General features: G+C 42.4%; 1 long non-coding RNA gene across 1 annotated transcript in view; it reads left to right on the top strand.

The window, feature by feature from the left end:
* LOC106509220 overlaps positions 2,760-16,497 on the top strand; it is a 208,066-nt gene continuing 194,328 nt past the window's right edge. Inside the window, exons 1-2 of the long non-coding RNA XR_002337059.1 lie at positions 2,760-2,906; positions 3,859-3,998. This is a non-coding gene — a long non-coding RNA (uncharacterized LOC106509220). The remainder of the gene's footprint in view (positions 2,907-3,858; positions 3,999-16,497) is intronic.

The raw sequence follows: 16,497 nt of genomic DNA on the forward strand, positions 1-16,497 counted from the left end.
TTTACAAGGTTGTAATAATTTCTGCTGTACAACAGTGACCCAGTCATACATATACACATATCCATTCTCTTTCAGATTCTTTTCCCACATATATTATCACAGAATATTAGGTAGAGTTCCCTGTGCTAGACAGCAGGTCCCTGTTGGCCACTCATTCCATATACCTCAATGTGCTTATGCCAATACCAAACCCCTAGTCTATTCCTCCCCCTTCCACCTGTCCCCTTTGGTAGCCTTAAGTCTTTCAAAGTCTGTGAGTCTATTACTGCCTTTGCTTCTTAACAGAATTTATTTAGGTGTATGTTTATATAATTTAATAATAGCTGTTCACAAAATTGTTGAAAATTTAACATTCAGCTCTCACAAGTAGGTCTTTGGCATGCCACAGATTTTCTGTGAAATCTCCTAATTTAAAAATGTTGACTCAAAACAAAAAGTATGGTGTGTTTAAAGAAACACACCTGTAACCTAGGTTGGCTGATGGGCTGCCATTTTGTGGTCTCTGTAACAGGGGCAGTAAGACCAGGTGTTATGTGGGAGTTGCTAGGAGCAACACACCACTTCCCAGGCTTTCTTCTCAGGTGGCACCAGCAGGCGTGTGGGATTCTCTGCCTCCATGATGCAGGACTGGGGGTATTTGGGGTTGTTGCTGTGCCAGGGCCACTGTGGTGGCATTCACTGGCAGCCCCTTGAGTGATGGGAGGTGCAGGGGCTGTGGTGAAGGGTCTTCAGTTAGCCTTTTACTGTGAGAGAGACCCTGCGGGGAGACAGAGCAGGAGAGGAGGAAAAACGGAAACTGTCTATGGAGGCAGAGACCCTTATGAGACAGTCCAATCAGAAATCTTAAAACTGTGGGGAAGTATCTAGAAGCCCTGAAATCTTTGGTGAAGGTGTGTTAAAAATCACATTAGGGAGTTCCCATTGTGGCGCAGTGGTTAACGAATCCGACTAGGAACCCTGAGGTTGCAGGTTCAGTCCCTGGCCTCGCTCAGTGGGTTAAGGATCCGGTGTTGCCGTGAGCTGTGGTGTAGGTCGCAGACGTGGCTCGGATTCCGCGTTGCTGTGGCTCTGGCGTAGGCCGGCGGCTACAGCTCTGATTAGACCCCTAGCCTGGAAACCTCCATATGCTGCGGGAGCGGCCCAAAGGAAATAGCAAAAAGACAAAAAAAAAAAAAAAAGACCAAAAAAAAAAAAAATCACATTAGATCTAGATGGGACCTTATATTGGGAGGCTGTATATTCAGTAATAAACTGGGACACTTTTGAGAGTGAAAGAGAATGTTATGAATAAAATAGCCAGGAACAACAGGTGTAAGTGGGGACTGTGCTGGACAAACTGGCTCAGTGTTCACTCTGCTTATTAAAGTAGTTCTTGGAGAGGATGCGCTATAGACTGTGAGGAAAATTTCCAAAATAATGACGCAATTGGGAAGGCGGGGAGAATGAGGTGTAGAGAGCAGTTCTTTTCCAGAATTTGGTGACAGGAAGAATATACAGTTTACAACAGCTCTCCGGGTGTGTCTTGTCCCCTCTATCCCACGCTGAGGGTGGCAGAGGTATGAGGGTCACAAGGTGGCAGAAGTTCTGGAACCCAGAGCTTCACACTGGGCTTGGCACAAAGAAGTTGATGATAGGGCACTTAATGACCGACGGAACTCACGTATCTTGTTTTCCAGGTCTCTCAATTTCCGGAACAAAGCGGATTCCAGGTGCGCTTGCGCAGACTCCAGCGTGGGAGGGGGTGCTCTCAGGGTCCTCAACGCAATTCCATCCTCGGTTGGTGACCTTGCCTGCCAGTGGATCTCGCTTCCCTGTGACTCACCTGTGTTAAGTTCCTGAGAGGGACACAACCCCACCCACACACCACCAGGCAGCCTCTGTTAGAAATTGCTTTGCGCACAGAGACTCAGCACAAATCTGTTCTTAAGCTTGTCCTAGTAGCCCCCGGAGTGCGAGGTGCTGCGGAGACTGCGTTAGAGAGGGTGGTGGAAGCAAAGGTCTGGCGGTGGAAGCCAGGGTTCGGCAAACAATACCTTCCAGCCTCGGCCTAGGGGCCCACGTGATGCCAGGGCAGCCTGTGATCCAGGCGCCATATTTTAGGTCTAGTCTGTCAGTAAATAATATGAAACAGATGTTGCTGAATATTTTATGATTTACTGGCCCCAGGGGTCCCTAAATGTTTTATCATTTCTGGGTAAAGCTAGCAAGCATCCAGGGCTGTGTGCTCTTCGCGGCAGGTTCAGTATCCTTTTAACACTTTAGATAAGAGACTTTCCCCTCTTCCCACAATCACACTTTTGAAAGACAATAGCCATAAAGGTTAAAGCTTGGGTTCTGTGTGAACATGGCAGATGCAGGGAAATAACATCCAACTGGAGGGGTGGAGACTAATTTCAGGATTATTATAATGATAAGGTAGCTTGATTTTTGCACAAAATCTTGAAAACAGATTGATGACTCTTGGTTTTTTGGGTTGAAGCCTTTTGAAATTGACCTATGGAGCAGAACTGCTTTCTTTTCTATAGGGAGGCACAGTTTTTTTCTTTCTTTTTTTTTTTCTGCTTTTCAGGGCTCCCTTTTTTTTTTATAATGATTTTTATTTTTTCCATTATAGCTGGTTTACAGTGTTCTGTCAATTTTCTACTGTATAGCATGGTGACCCGGTTATACATACATGTATAGATTCATCACAAGTGATTAGACATAGTTCCTAGTGCTATACAGTAGGATCTCACAGTTGTTTCTTTATAAGGGTCAAATTCATCTCAAGATTAGGTCAGCTGGGTATAAGGAGACTCTCCGAATCTCCCCGGCCCTCTGTTCTTAACCCATATCAGCACGATCTTAAACAGCAGAGGGCGCCCTGCTGACAGCAATCTGAGGGATCTCCCCAGAGTGAGGACCAGGTGAGCTGAGGTTGTGTGTGCCTGTGTTTACTTTTAGTTTACCTTTTCACATTCCTTCAGTGAACTAAAATGGAATCCCGTCTCACAGGTCAAAGTAGGGAGTGTGGGAATGTGGGAGGGAGACAAAATTTAATTAGAGTGGGAAGGAATGGCAGTACAGTGTAGGGTGATGGTGAAGCTCATGCACTTAGGAGACTTGAACTTGGATTTAGCTTCTGGCTTTGCTTCTTACTAGCTGTGTCCTTGAGCAGTTATGTTTTTTCTCTGCTGTTTCCTTATTAATTAAATGGTGATAAATATTAACTTTTTTTTTTTTTTTTGGTCTTTTTAGGGCTGGACCGTGGCATATGGAAGTTCTCAGGCTAGGGGTGGAATTGGAGCTGTAGCTTCCAGGCCTACACCACAGCCACAGAAATGCCAGATTCCAGCCACATCTGTGATCTACACCACAACTCACAGCAACGCTGAATCCTTAACCCATTGAGCAAGGCAGGGATCGCATCTGTGTTCTCATGGATACTAGTTGGCTTCATTACCACTGAGCCACAACAGGAACTCCCAAATATTGGCTTATTTGTAATAAGTCTTTGGCATAATGCAAACGTACTCAAATATTTGCTTTAAAAAGAAGAAAGTAAGCAAACAGACATTCTCAGGTTCAGGCTAGGGGAAGAGAAAGGCAGAAAATGAGTAGGGAGCCTGCTCACCTATCATGATGGAATAACTTATTTTGAAACATATTGTACAGACTAAGATATATATATATGTATATAACTGATTGATTAAAAACAGTCTTTTATAAGGTGTAGGTCCGTGTTACTTATCATTTCATGTTGGCTTTCCATTTATTTGGGAGTTGTTGGTTTTCTTTCACATATAAATGATTTGATAGTGTGAAATTCTAAAATAGAAATTTGAAATTATTCTCTAAAATAATCCTATGCTTTTCCAGGGAGAAACTTGATATGCCCAAGTATGAACCCAACTTAAAGAGGAAGAATGATATGAACTGGAGGTGCTTTCGGAAACTTGTTGCAGATCTGAGGTCTGAAGATGCAGAGAAATGGCTTTTACCACGTTTCACTTTGAAAGGTAGGAAACTTCTTTGACACAGTTGGTAGAATTTCAGAGGCAGAGTCCTTAAGCTTCTTATACTTAAAAAAAAAATAACTTACCTGTCCCTCCTCCCCCCACCCAATTAAATAATGTCTTAACAGTGGGGCTAGGTTAGGAGCACTTTTACAAGCTTCTCAGGTGATTCTGTGCACAGCATTGTGAACTCTTGATCTAGACCAGCTCATTTTACTGATGGGAAAAGTACTTTCTGCTGGTGGGGAAGGTACATGTTCATCTTCCATGTGGCCTCCAAAATATGCTAAAAAAAGAAATTGGAGTTAAAAACCTTCACTGAGTCCCCCCACCCCCTTTCTGACATTTCCCTTCAGTTTTTAGGACCAAGCTCAGGGTGTTTAGCTTAGATCACAGCTCTTTTCAGTATTTGCCTCTTGCTACACATCTCACCTCCATTTTTCTCTTCCCCTACTTCTACCCCTACACCCTCTGTCTAGTCACGCCCAACTGCTTGCATTTCTAGAATGAGGCATGATGCTTTACAGTGCCACACTTTAATGCATGTTTTTCTCTCCTCCTCCTGGGCTGCCTTTATCTCTTTCCTCATTTTCAAAATGCAGCTCAAGGTGAGATTCCCAAGTAGAGGGGCAACTAGGGAGCATTAGCTATGGCTACCTCGGTTAAAACACTGTAGATATTTCTTTTAAAGACTGGGAAAGACTCTTTGAGATTCTTTCATTTCTTTTCTTTTTTCTTTTGCTTTTTTAGGGCCACACCTGTGGCATATGGAGGTTCCCAGGCTAGGGGTCCAACCAGAGCTACAGCTGCCGGCCCACCTCACAGCCACGGCAACGCCAGATCTGAGCCACGTCTGTGACCTACACCACAGCTCATGGCAACGCTGAATCCTTAACCCACTGAGAGAGGTCAAGGATTGAACCCGCAACCTCATGGTTCCTAGTCAGATTCATTTCTGCTGTGCCACGATGGGAACTCCTCAGTCACCTTGTTTTTCAGATGAGGAAACAGAGCCAGGGAGGGTGCTGGGAACATGGTAGTATATGGCAATGTCAGAACCCAGGTCTCTGAATATAGGTCCAATCTTTTTCCCATCACACCATAAAACTGTGGCACATTTCCCTTTTAAGTGCTACTGAATTTATCCCAGGCAATAATAATACTCATTGACAATGGTACAGTGTTGCACAATTGGTGAAAAAAAGCCCTAACTCCATGTTGTAAAAGTACAGATCAGGAAGGTGCTATAAAATAAGATGTCTTTTTCTTCTTGAGTTAGACTTCCTGCCTACAGAGGCAGAAGACCATTTTCTCAGGTCTGCTTGGAGCACCCTGCCATGGACACACTCAGCTCTAGCGTTATTCTAGTCTGAGACACTTCTCTCCCAACTCACAGTTGCTATACAATGAAATCTTAGCTCTGCTGTCTGATTTATTCATTTCCCTTTCTAGGCTGCTTGGGTTGGTTTTACACCTTCAGGATATCTGAAAATAAAAACATCTTCCCCAGCCTTCTTATCTAGAAGAAAGGAGTTTATTCACCCCATATACAACTGAAATGCCAGTTATCCTCGCATGTGGCTGAGTTTGAGCCTGGGTGTTTCCTCTGGTCTGGTAGAGAGATGCTGTACTGGCTGAGTTCTGAAAGCTTCCTTGCTAAGGAAGATAAGGCTTTATTCTGATGCATGAATGCCCTGGGCCTGTTTTTCCTGCTTCACGGGTCATTGTCCAACCTAAGGTATGGAGAGTACTGCTTTGGCTCTTCAACCGAAAAAATAGCTATGCTTGCTTCTTTGCCAAGGGACTAACTATTGGGGATAGAGGAAAATCTTCCACATCATGCCATCAACAGGGCTGGGAAAAAGATAGCAGAAATAGTAAGCGGTGAAGGATATGGTGTGTAGGATAAAATCTTGCCTCTTAGTTGATCAGAAGATTGCAGATTTGGAGAGGAGAGGCTGGGAGTTTGGGATGTCCACTGTTTGTCAAGATGACTACCCCTTGCCCCCTCCATTAGAAGCATCTCACAGTAGCTGGGAGATTTCCTTCTTAGCTCCTGGATACTTGCCATCTCTCTGCCCTGTCCTTATGTTGTGGTGATGCATAGTGGTTTATGAGATGCAGGCAACTTCCTGGCCCACGTTGCTGAATGGCCAGGTGTGTTTTATTGATGTTGTGGTCACAGAAGGTGTAACTCTCCTTGCAAAGCAGCAGAGTCTGTGTTTAAGGCAGACTTTCCTCAATTAAAACACTTCCTTATCTTGAAAGTCTTGGTTGAGAAAGATAAATATTTATAATACAAGGAAAAATGTAAAAATAAAAATAAAACAATAGGAACTGAAGAACAGTAAATTATTTAACCACTTAATAAAGGAAGGGACAAGCCATAGGTTTATTTTAAATAGCAAGATCTCTAATAATTTTTTAAAAGGTTTCCCTTTATATACAACTTTCAAGAAACAATGTTATTTGTATTTGTATATTATTTACACTCTTCCCACTGTTTAAATACAAAGCAGATCTTGATATATAGAAGCTTAAGCCATCTTTAAAGATGAGAAAGTTCATATTTACAAAGGTCTTTCTTTCTATTCCAATTTTATGATTTTCATAATTATAACAACAGATATTTTATATGCCATGATTACAAGTTTCAGAATTGTATTCACAACTTGATAAATTTGTTCTTAGACATAATTATGTAGTCTAGTCCCTGTGCTGCAATATCCTTATATGTCTGACACTATGGCAGTGACATTTTCTGGATTTACTGCTGTAGCTACTACCTGTCTTCATAGTCTGGTTCTTAGAAAATCCTTAATATTCAAAAGGAGCTAATGACTGGGAGGCGTCACCATTTGTTCTTTAAAATATTTTAAATAAGAAGTGAACTCTTTAAACAGTCTGCAAGGAAAGCCATCTCTCTTGGTGGTTTCTGTGTTCGTAAAATTCCCCAAATGTGCAGTTTTTCTTTGGTAACTTAATTTCTGCTGCAGATGTCCATCCAATTTATTTGTGATTTATCATAGATTTTAATTTATAGTGAAAGTGCTGGGCTGGATTTGCAAAGAGGTAATATTTTTTTCCTAACCTCATTCCGGTTTCAGTGAATAATTGTTTTTTTTTCCCATTATTACTAATTTATCTTTGGATGTTAATGCTTCTGGACAGTGACTAGCTTCAGAGTTCTTCTCTGGCCGTCATGTTGCAAACCTAACACACCTGGGACCTTCTAATGCCAGTGTAGCTTTATATTAGTAGAAAAAATTTCTTATGACTGAGTCTCTTTATGTTAAGAATGGAGTTATAGAATCAAATGTTTGAAAAGAAACTTAGAGGCACATAAGGCATGTCATTTGTTTGATTCATAAGTGTCATCTTTATTATACCTGGAAGGTAATCGTCTTACTTCACTATGATTCTTCAGAGACAAGGAACTTACTCCTGGTTGCAGACACCTCTGGTCACCATTCAGGCCTAATTTTCCCAAAATAGGACTTGTGAGTCCTTGAGCAGATTGCTTACCCTTATATGGATTGGAATATTCTCATGTATATAGTGAAAATATAATAGCTGCTGTGCCTATTTTAGAAAAAGTCTGTATAGCTTGTTGGTTGAGAGAAATGAACTCTGGGGCCAGATGGATCAGTGTTTAAATCTTAGCGCTGCTGCTTAGTATAGTGTGACTCTGGGAAAGTTATTTAACCTTTCTGAGCCCCACTTTTCTTTTTTTTTTTTTTGGTCTTTTTGCCTTTCTAGGGCTGCTCCCGCGGCACATGGAGGTTCCCAGGCTAGGGGTCCAATCAGAGCCACAGCCGCCAGCCTACGCCAGAACCACCAGCAATGCAGGATCCGAGCTGCGTCTGTAACCTGCACCACAGCTCAAGGCAATGCTGGATCCCCAACCCACTGAGCAAGGCCAGGGATCGAACCTGCAATGTCATGGTTCCCAGTCAGATTCGTTAACCACTGCGCCACGATGGGAACCCCTAACCTTTCTGAGCCCCACTTTCTTCTTCTAGACAATGGGTAAAACATTGATACCAACCTATGGCATTGTTATGAAGATGGAGTGTGATCATGTATTTTCTGTGCTTAGTGTAATACTGGGCATAATATAAGTTTTCCTAATTTATTGTGGCATGTTTATGCATCTGTTTATATGTATTTGTAAAGATCAAATAAAATACAAAAGTGGTTTAAAAGTGGTGTAAAAGTGTTAGGGAGCTATTCAGATATGTTGACATCATTATTTGAGCACTGCAGTTTTTTTTTTCCCTTGAGCCTGGACCTCGAGTCACAAACCTTCCAGAAACTGAATGAGGCAGCCACAGGAAGGCCAATCCATGTCCACCTTCTGTCTCTAGCCACAGGTAGCGCCGTCCAGCTATTATGCAGTCCAGGTCCTGTGCTTTGCCTACTATACTTTGTTCAGCTGTTATTATTCCAGGTCCTGTGCTTTGCCTACTTCACTATTAACCCTCCTAACAATGCTGCAAGGTGGGTATGATGATGCACCTTCTATAGTAATAAAATGAATATTATAACTTCTTTAAGGTTTATCTGAAACAGCTCTTAAGTTGGGGAATTAAAATCAAAATCCAAGTTTATCTGGATTGAAAGTACGTGTGCTTTTCACTTTACCATGTCTCCTGGTGGGAGTGTAACAGCGGTTGTGAGTCAGATAGATTTATACCTTGTCCTGGATCTGCCACTCACAAGCCCTGGGTCCTTAGGGACCTTGGCTTTCTACTCGAGCCTAGGTTTCTTCATCTGTAAAAGGGCAGAAGCTACCCCATGGGAATGCTGTAAGTATTAAACTAGAAGGCATATGGTTAGTGACATTAAATGATGGCTGTTCATGTTTTTTCTTCTGCTACTTTCCATCTCCCCAGGGGGTGCTGGAGAGCCGCTCCTCCCTCTCCAGGTCAGCAGGGGGCAGTCGAGACCATAAAGGACAGGGCCAAATCAGGGCTGTAGCCTTAAATCTGCTCCGACTGGTATCCACCCAGCAGTCTAGGAATCTCTGAATCAGATCAGATTAGTGATCTTTGATTCTGGCCCTTAGAGGAAAAAAGAAGGAAAAAACCCTGTTGTTATACAGAATAATAGTAGAAAAAAACACCACAACAGTGGTAATCCCTAGTGTATGCATAAGACTCAGAATAGATGGTTTTATATTACATATGAAGCTATTCGCACTTGGCCTGTGTTAGCGATTTCATTAACCTCATGAAGACATTAATATCATTAAGAAAACAGAAGGCGAATACCTCCAACTCCTTCATTAGACCCAATTAGCAGAACACTGCAGCACAAAGGAGGTCCATGCCGTGCCTGTCTGTGCTCACGCCTGCAGCCCCTGTGATCCCCATTACATTATGTCTCCTTGGAGTCATTACATCAACCTCATTTGTGATATGGAGGCATCCTTCCCCAAATAGCTTGCTTTCAAGAAATGAATATTGGTAAGTGATAATGATGATAAATTAACCCAAGATGATAAAGTAAATGCAGTATGGATTAGACCAAACGGGGATGGATGGAGTGGGGGTGATACATCTCAATTGCTTTGCAATATTATTTGTTTTTTCTTCATTTCTTAAATCAACCCTATGAGACCCTTATTATTTTTGTTTTTCTTCTGGTTTCTCTGGCTTTCTCCTTCTTGCTGTCATGAGCCCTTGCAAAGTCCTCTGTTTTTCTCAAAAGGGGTAGTGGTGTGTGTGTGGGGGTGTCCCCTGTGTACCATGAACAGTTACGATGGATTTCCACGTGGCACATGCAGTTTTATTCCCCTTTCTTCTGCGCTTATGTTCCCCTAAGCCACGGTGAGTTATTCCCACTGTCCATGGTCCCTTCTTTTTTGTAGTGTGACCGTTGCTGGTTATACTGGTTGCCCTCAAGCTCTGGAGGTGCCAGACTATGGTGTTTGTGCTCAGGTGTGTGTGTCTGAAAGATGCTTTTTTCTTTTTTTGAAAACTCACATCCTATTAGACACTGTCAGTACGATACCTAGAGGACCTAGAGGACCCTGGTTTCTTTGTGAAAATAGACGTCTTTGTGTCCATCCTTCAAAACTGAGCTCAGATATCCTGTTCTCCAGGAAGTCTTCCCCAAATTCCAGGTTGCTCTGTGAGCAGCCCCAACCCCCCTGATCCCAAAGTCCTTTGCTTACTGCTCTCTCAGCACACCGTAGCCACCAAATCCTAGTAGGACAGATGACATATAACTCCTTGTTCACTTTCGTATTCTCAGCACCTGGAATAGTGCCTGTCTCTGTTCATGGCATGAACCTAATCTCTTTGGTTTTACTCCTGGTCCTGTTCTTGCCACCTCTTACTTTTTTTAATCAGCTCTGTCTGTTGTCTCCCTTCTTTGGCCTCACACCTTGAGTAACTCTTTTTACCTAGGCCTCTGGCTTAGTGGTCTGATTTTCGGTGATCCACCAGGTTTTAAACCAAGGTTTTGATGCTGTGTTAGTTCAGTGGGGCTACTGGAATGAAGCACAACAAGCTCAGGGGCTTATCAGAAATATGTTGTCTCATAGTCTAGAGGCCAGAAGTCAAAAATCAAGGTTCATGGAGTTCCTGTCATGGCGTAGCAGAAACGAATCCGACTAGGAACCATGAGGTTGCGGGTTCAATCCCTGGCCTTGCTCAGTGGGTTAAGGATTCAGCGCTGCTGTGAGCTGTGATGTAGATCGCAGATGTAGCTTGCATCTGGCGTGGCTGTGGCTGTGGCGTAGGCCGGCAGCTGTAGCTCTGATTCAACCCCTAGCCTGGGAACCTCCGTATGCCTCAGGAGCGGCCCTAAAAAAACAAAACAAAACAAAACAAAACAAAACAAAAACAGGGTTCTTCAGGGTTGGTTCCTTCTCAGGGCTCTGAGGGAGAATGTGTTCCTTGCCACCCTCCCAGCTTCCAATAGTCTCAGCCATATCTTAGTTTGTAGATGGTGTTTTTCTGTCTTCACATTATTCTCCCTCTGTAAATGTCTGTGTCCAAATTTCTCCTTTTTAGGGCACCAGCCATATTGTATTAGCCCCCTTCTTCCCCCAGTAACCTTGTCTTAACTTGATCATCTGCAACTATTTCCTAAAAATGTCATAATCACAGGTCCTGGAGGGACTTCACCATCATTTTGGGAGACACCATTCACCCGTAGCAGATGCCTCATGGGCTAACACCTCAAGGGTAGATGGCATCACTTGACTAGCTGAAGTTTGGCCAAAGTTCCCCATGGCTGTTTCTCTTTTCAGGGAGGGCATTCACACAGAGCCTAATAGTTGCTAGCTCACTTTCCTTTTCCCTCTTCTCAAGGAGAGCACAGAGCTCACATTAAGACCTGTTTCTTATTTTTCATGCTTCAAGTGAACTAGGCTGTGCCTTTATTTTGAGAAGTGCAAAAAATTGCCCATGCTAATCAGCTGAAATCAAACTCGGTAATATCCTGGGGTATTTGGGGTTTCTGTCCTTATAGCCCATTTGTGGGAAGACAACTGGAGTGTTACAGCAAACTCCTGATAAAATATTCCAAAATTTTATTAATTCGCTACCTCCGGGAGTTGCTGTTGTGGTGCAGCGGAAATGAATCCCACTAGGAACCATGAGGTTGTGGGTTCAATCCCTGGCCTCGCTCAGTGGCATTGCTGTGAGCTGTGATGTAGGTTGCAGCCACGGCTTGGATCTGGCATTGCTGTGGCTGTGGTGTAGACTGGTAGCTGTAGCTCTGATTCAGCCCCTAACCTGGGAACCTCTATATGCTACAGGTGTGGCCCTAAAAAGACAAAAAGACAAAAACAAAGTTGCTACCTCTGAATGGATTGGGAATCCCCTGAATAATCCCGCTGAGGCTGGGTTATCTTAGAACACATCTTAACAGCAGTGAATCCTACAGAATAGGCTTGTTTGAAACAATCCACAAGGATCATCTCTAGAGAGAAAATAAAGTCAAAAGCATCAGAAAGAACTGAGTGGGAGAAATGAAGCCAGTGGAGGATTTAGCCAATTTCCATTTTAGATTTGAGTCCCTGGTTTAATCTTGGCTCTTGTTCTTGAAGCTGCCCACGTTGCTTTCCTTTTCATTTTGACGTTCAGTGTGTGAACCATCTGTGTGTCCTTCCATTCCCTCTTTGGCTGTTACTCTCTCTGACTTTCCTTGCAGAGCTTATGCAAATGCATCCAAGTTTGGGGGTCCCTTACTGAAATTTGTGACTTTACACTCGAGGTGCTCAATCCTGGCTGCATTCTCACAGATCCTGCTGCAGTTTTTCTAAGTGGTCTGGGTGTCAGTGCTTTTAAAGAGCTGATCTGCTGATTCCAGTGAGTAGCCAGTGCTGAGAACCACTGACTTGCACCTTTCTGGTTTGTTGGATTTGAAAGGCACATGGGCACAGCTTGGGGACTCTTTGGAGTGTAATGTCTGCCTGAATCCCATGAGGCCACGTCTTCTCCTGGACAACCTTTATCCCCAGGTAGGTACGTTGAGGCTGAATCCCACCAGAGCTCCTACCATGGCCATGGCTGTGGAAAAGCATGCAGCTCCATGATAGTTGCTTACTGCCCACAGCTTTGAGTCCATGTGGTAGTCGGATTCCCTAGACACTGGGCTTTTAGTGTCTGGTGAAATTGCCTTCTATTTCGTGGCCTTTTGGCTGAGTTGGTGGGTCATGTGACTGCTGTAAGCATTTTTCCTTATTTGGAAAGCAGAAACAATTGGCCTCTTCCCTTGTACTATTGTGAAATGAATACAAAAATTCTGAACTTGCAGAAATTGCTTGAAACTGCCGTCTTCCATTCCCATCAACATACCTCTGTGTGTCTGGTTTCTCTGTGATGAAAACATGAAATAAATCTATCTATCTATCTATCTATCTATCTATCTATCTATCTATCTATCTATCTATCTATCTATCTCCCCCTTGTTGTTGTCAGTCCAGACTACACTAGATAAGTTAACAAGGAAGCCAGTTCATTTGTTTCATCAAAAAGTTCAAGTATTGGAATTCCTGTTGTGGCTCAGCAGGTTAAGAACCCAACTAAATATTATTCATGAGGATGTGGACTTGGTCCCTGGCCTTGCTCAGTGGGTTAAGGATCCGGCATTGCCGTGAGCTGTGGTGTAGGTTGCAGACATGTCTTGGATCTGATGTTGCTGTGAGTGTGGTGCAGGCCGGCAGCTGCAGCTCTGATTTGACCCCTACCCTGCTTCAGGTGTGACCATAAAAAACAACAACAAAAGTTTAAATATTGATGTACACTGTGTTGATTTAAAGATGGCAGATAGGATTTTAATAAGGAGAACCTCTATTTCATGAAATTTAATGAGATGGTGCATGTGACTACTCTACCAAGCACAGTGCCTGGTATTGAACAGGTGATCAATGCATGGCTGTTTTTTCACTTATTAACTCCTGTAATAAGAGTCTCAGTGAGTATGGCTTCCATACAATACACTGGAATCTTTGAATGTGTCAGTGAGGGAGTATGAGAGTAGGTTACAGTATGTTCTCATCTTTTATTTTCCGAGTAATTGCTCAAGAATGCATGTACTCTGTTAGGAAGTCCAGAGTTGATCAACACATATTTAAAAATATCCACTTCCATCAATGAATGAATGGGTAAAAAAGTGGTTCATATATAATGGACTATTATTCAGCCTAAAAAAGAAAGGAAATTCTAGTGCATGCTGTAACATGGATGAATCTTGAAAACACGCTATTTGAAATAAACCAGGACAAATATTGTGTGAGTTCACTTACGTGAGGTAATCAGAAGAGGCAGAAAGCAGAATGGTGGTTACCGGGGGTTGAGGGTGTTACCTAGAATGGCAGCTTCCTTGGTTCTCATCTCCCCAAGGCAAAGAATTCAGTTGGAGAAATGTAGAGCAATCGGAATTTTATTAAGCAAAGCAAGCTAAGGTATGCTCCCTAAGGGAAGTGGGCACGCTGTATGGCTGGAAACCAAAAGCAGCCTTGAATGGGGGCAGGGCTGGTTTTTCAGCATAGTGGAATGCCCCTCCCTGTGTCCTGAGTCATTTGATTGACAGGGTGACTGACAGCTTTAGGTTATGTAACTTTTTCTCATTGTGTGCAGGTGCTTACCTCTAAGTGCTCAAGTGAAACTCCCAGGGGAAGGGCGGGCAAAAACTGCAATGCTAATTTATTATAAATACAGCATAATGAACCCCAGGTTACTCTGAGTCACCTCCTAGATCTGGGTATGCCTGTGCCAACCAGTGTTGGAAGTTTGGAAAGCCCAGTGGTGTTTTTTGACTTTCTGCTTGGGCTTGATAAGGCTGGGAACTTGATGGCTCTTAACCACAAAAGGGATGATGTCTGGATGTATTCTGGCAAGAGTCAGAGTTGGGGAGGGAAAGATGATTCCTCTGTCTGGGATGGGGTGGGACCAGCTCACATCTGCCTAGCTACCTAACAAGGGGACTGGGGAAGGGAGTTTATTGTACAGTGGGTACAGAGATACAGTTTGGGATGATAGAAAAGATGATGGTGGTGATGATGATTGCATAACATTGTAAATGTACATAATGCCACTGAACCGAATCCTTAGGAATGGCTAAAATGGTAAAATACATGTTATGTATGTTTTACCACAATACAAAAAAACAAAAAGAGCACTTTGTGACTACACCCCATGGGGTAGTAGTGATTTCCTGAAAAATAAAAGTTATTTGTAACATTCACTGATTTCTGTGGTATAAATGCTCCCCCCCATGGCTGATTTCAAACTACTGACATTATTTTGAACTTGGAGTTGTTAAGAGAGGAGTGACACTGGCTCTTCCTGAGCTCTCTCCTGCCTGTGCAAAATGAGGGACTCAGAAAGCCTTTATTTCTTACCTTTTCTCCCCACTTACCACTTTTTGTTGTGAATTATTGTAAAGTCAGATTGTTAGACAATTACTATTTTTACATTGGGTGACATATAACCTCTTAATGATAATTTGACATATGCATTAAATTTTTTTGTGTATATGCTATTTAAAATATATTTCATGAACTTTCTTTTATAATCTCAGTTATCCCTTTCTTGAATTTTAGATTTTATTTCATTTTTTAGTTGTATTTAGAAACTTTTTTTCATGAAGAATTCATACGTGTTTTAACTTTAGGTATTTAAATTTTGTTTAAATTTGAAGATAACTTTGAAGATAACTTGTTTGCCTTTAAAGATAACTACTTGAATAGATACAATAAACTTTTCCCCCTCAAAGTTCAGATGATAAAGACTGAGACCAATCTGATATTTATTCTTTGCACATCTCTTTTATTTCTGATTTTATTCTAGCATATTTCCTCACTAATCTTGAAGTTCAAAATTTTATCTACATTATGTCTAAATAATTTTGTCTGGTACTCCTTTAGGTGTTGGGATTTGCAAAATCCATTCTTCATCTGAATTTGCTTCTAATTGTAAAAAGTTATTTCTTTTTCCTGTCTGTTTTACATCTGGCATTCCTTCTGTAAATAGAATCCCAATTTCTCTATATATCAAATCTTTTCTTGCACCAAATTAGCCTATTTCTTTTGTATTTGTGGGAGAGTATTTTGAGCTTGCTTTATCTGTATAGTTCTGATTATGTATTTTCAGAAGGATCCAAACAGCTGCTCACTGTGTCCATTGTAGTGTTTTTGATACATGTTTTCATTACTATATGGTTTTTTTTCTGATGCCAGGATGTTGTGACTTTTTTTTTTCTTTTTTGACTGCCCTGCAGCATATGGAGTTCCTGGGCCAGATGTAGCTGCCATCTAAGCTGCAGTTGCAGCAATGCTGGATCCTTAACTCACTGTGCTGGGCTGGGGATCGAACCTGCATCCCAGCACTCCAGAGATGCCATCTATTCTGTTGAGGTTTCATCTATGTGTGCTTCTTTCTCTGCTTTTCTTTTGAGAACACACATTGGGAAATGTCTGCAATTCTCTCCTGTTCCTGGTAGTCACATATTTCAAAAGCTGATCTTTTTCCACTTCCTCAGGTGGTTCCTCTTCATTTGATTTGCATTATTGCTTTATATGGTTGGTGGTCCCCACCCCCTTGCTTGCATATCTTGCAGAGGGATGTCAGTGTCTGTCCTCTAGTGGTAGTTGAAATGGGTCTGATGGGATATGGATCCATGTTTGAATATTTCAGATACAGGTAATGAAGAAAGAGAAAAGGGACAGGTTGGATTGTTTGGAGCTTTGAGCTGTCTCCTAGTTTAGGTATCTAGCATCCTAGCAGGAAAAGAGTGGGAGCTAGAACCAGTGTTTACTTCCATGTTAATTGTGGCACTGCTTTGCAGCTGGGTTCTGTGGTGTCCTGTGGATGATAATGTTTCCCTTTGCAATATAATAATTGTCCAGGTACCTGTACAAACCACTGTGGTGGCTCACGATTGGGCTTCAAGATCCCTCTTACCTTAGTCTCGACTCAGATGTCCCTAAAACACAGCATTGTGCAAGGATGACTGGGTTCCCAGGGACTTCCAGTGTCAGTAT

This window comes from Sus scrofa, chromosome 1 (assembly GCF_000003025.6).
Source record: "Sus scrofa isolate TJ Tabasco breed Duroc chromosome 1, Sscrofa11.1, whole genome shotgun sequence".
Lineage (NCBI taxonomy): Eukaryota > Metazoa > Chordata > Mammalia > Artiodactyla > Suidae > Sus > Sus scrofa.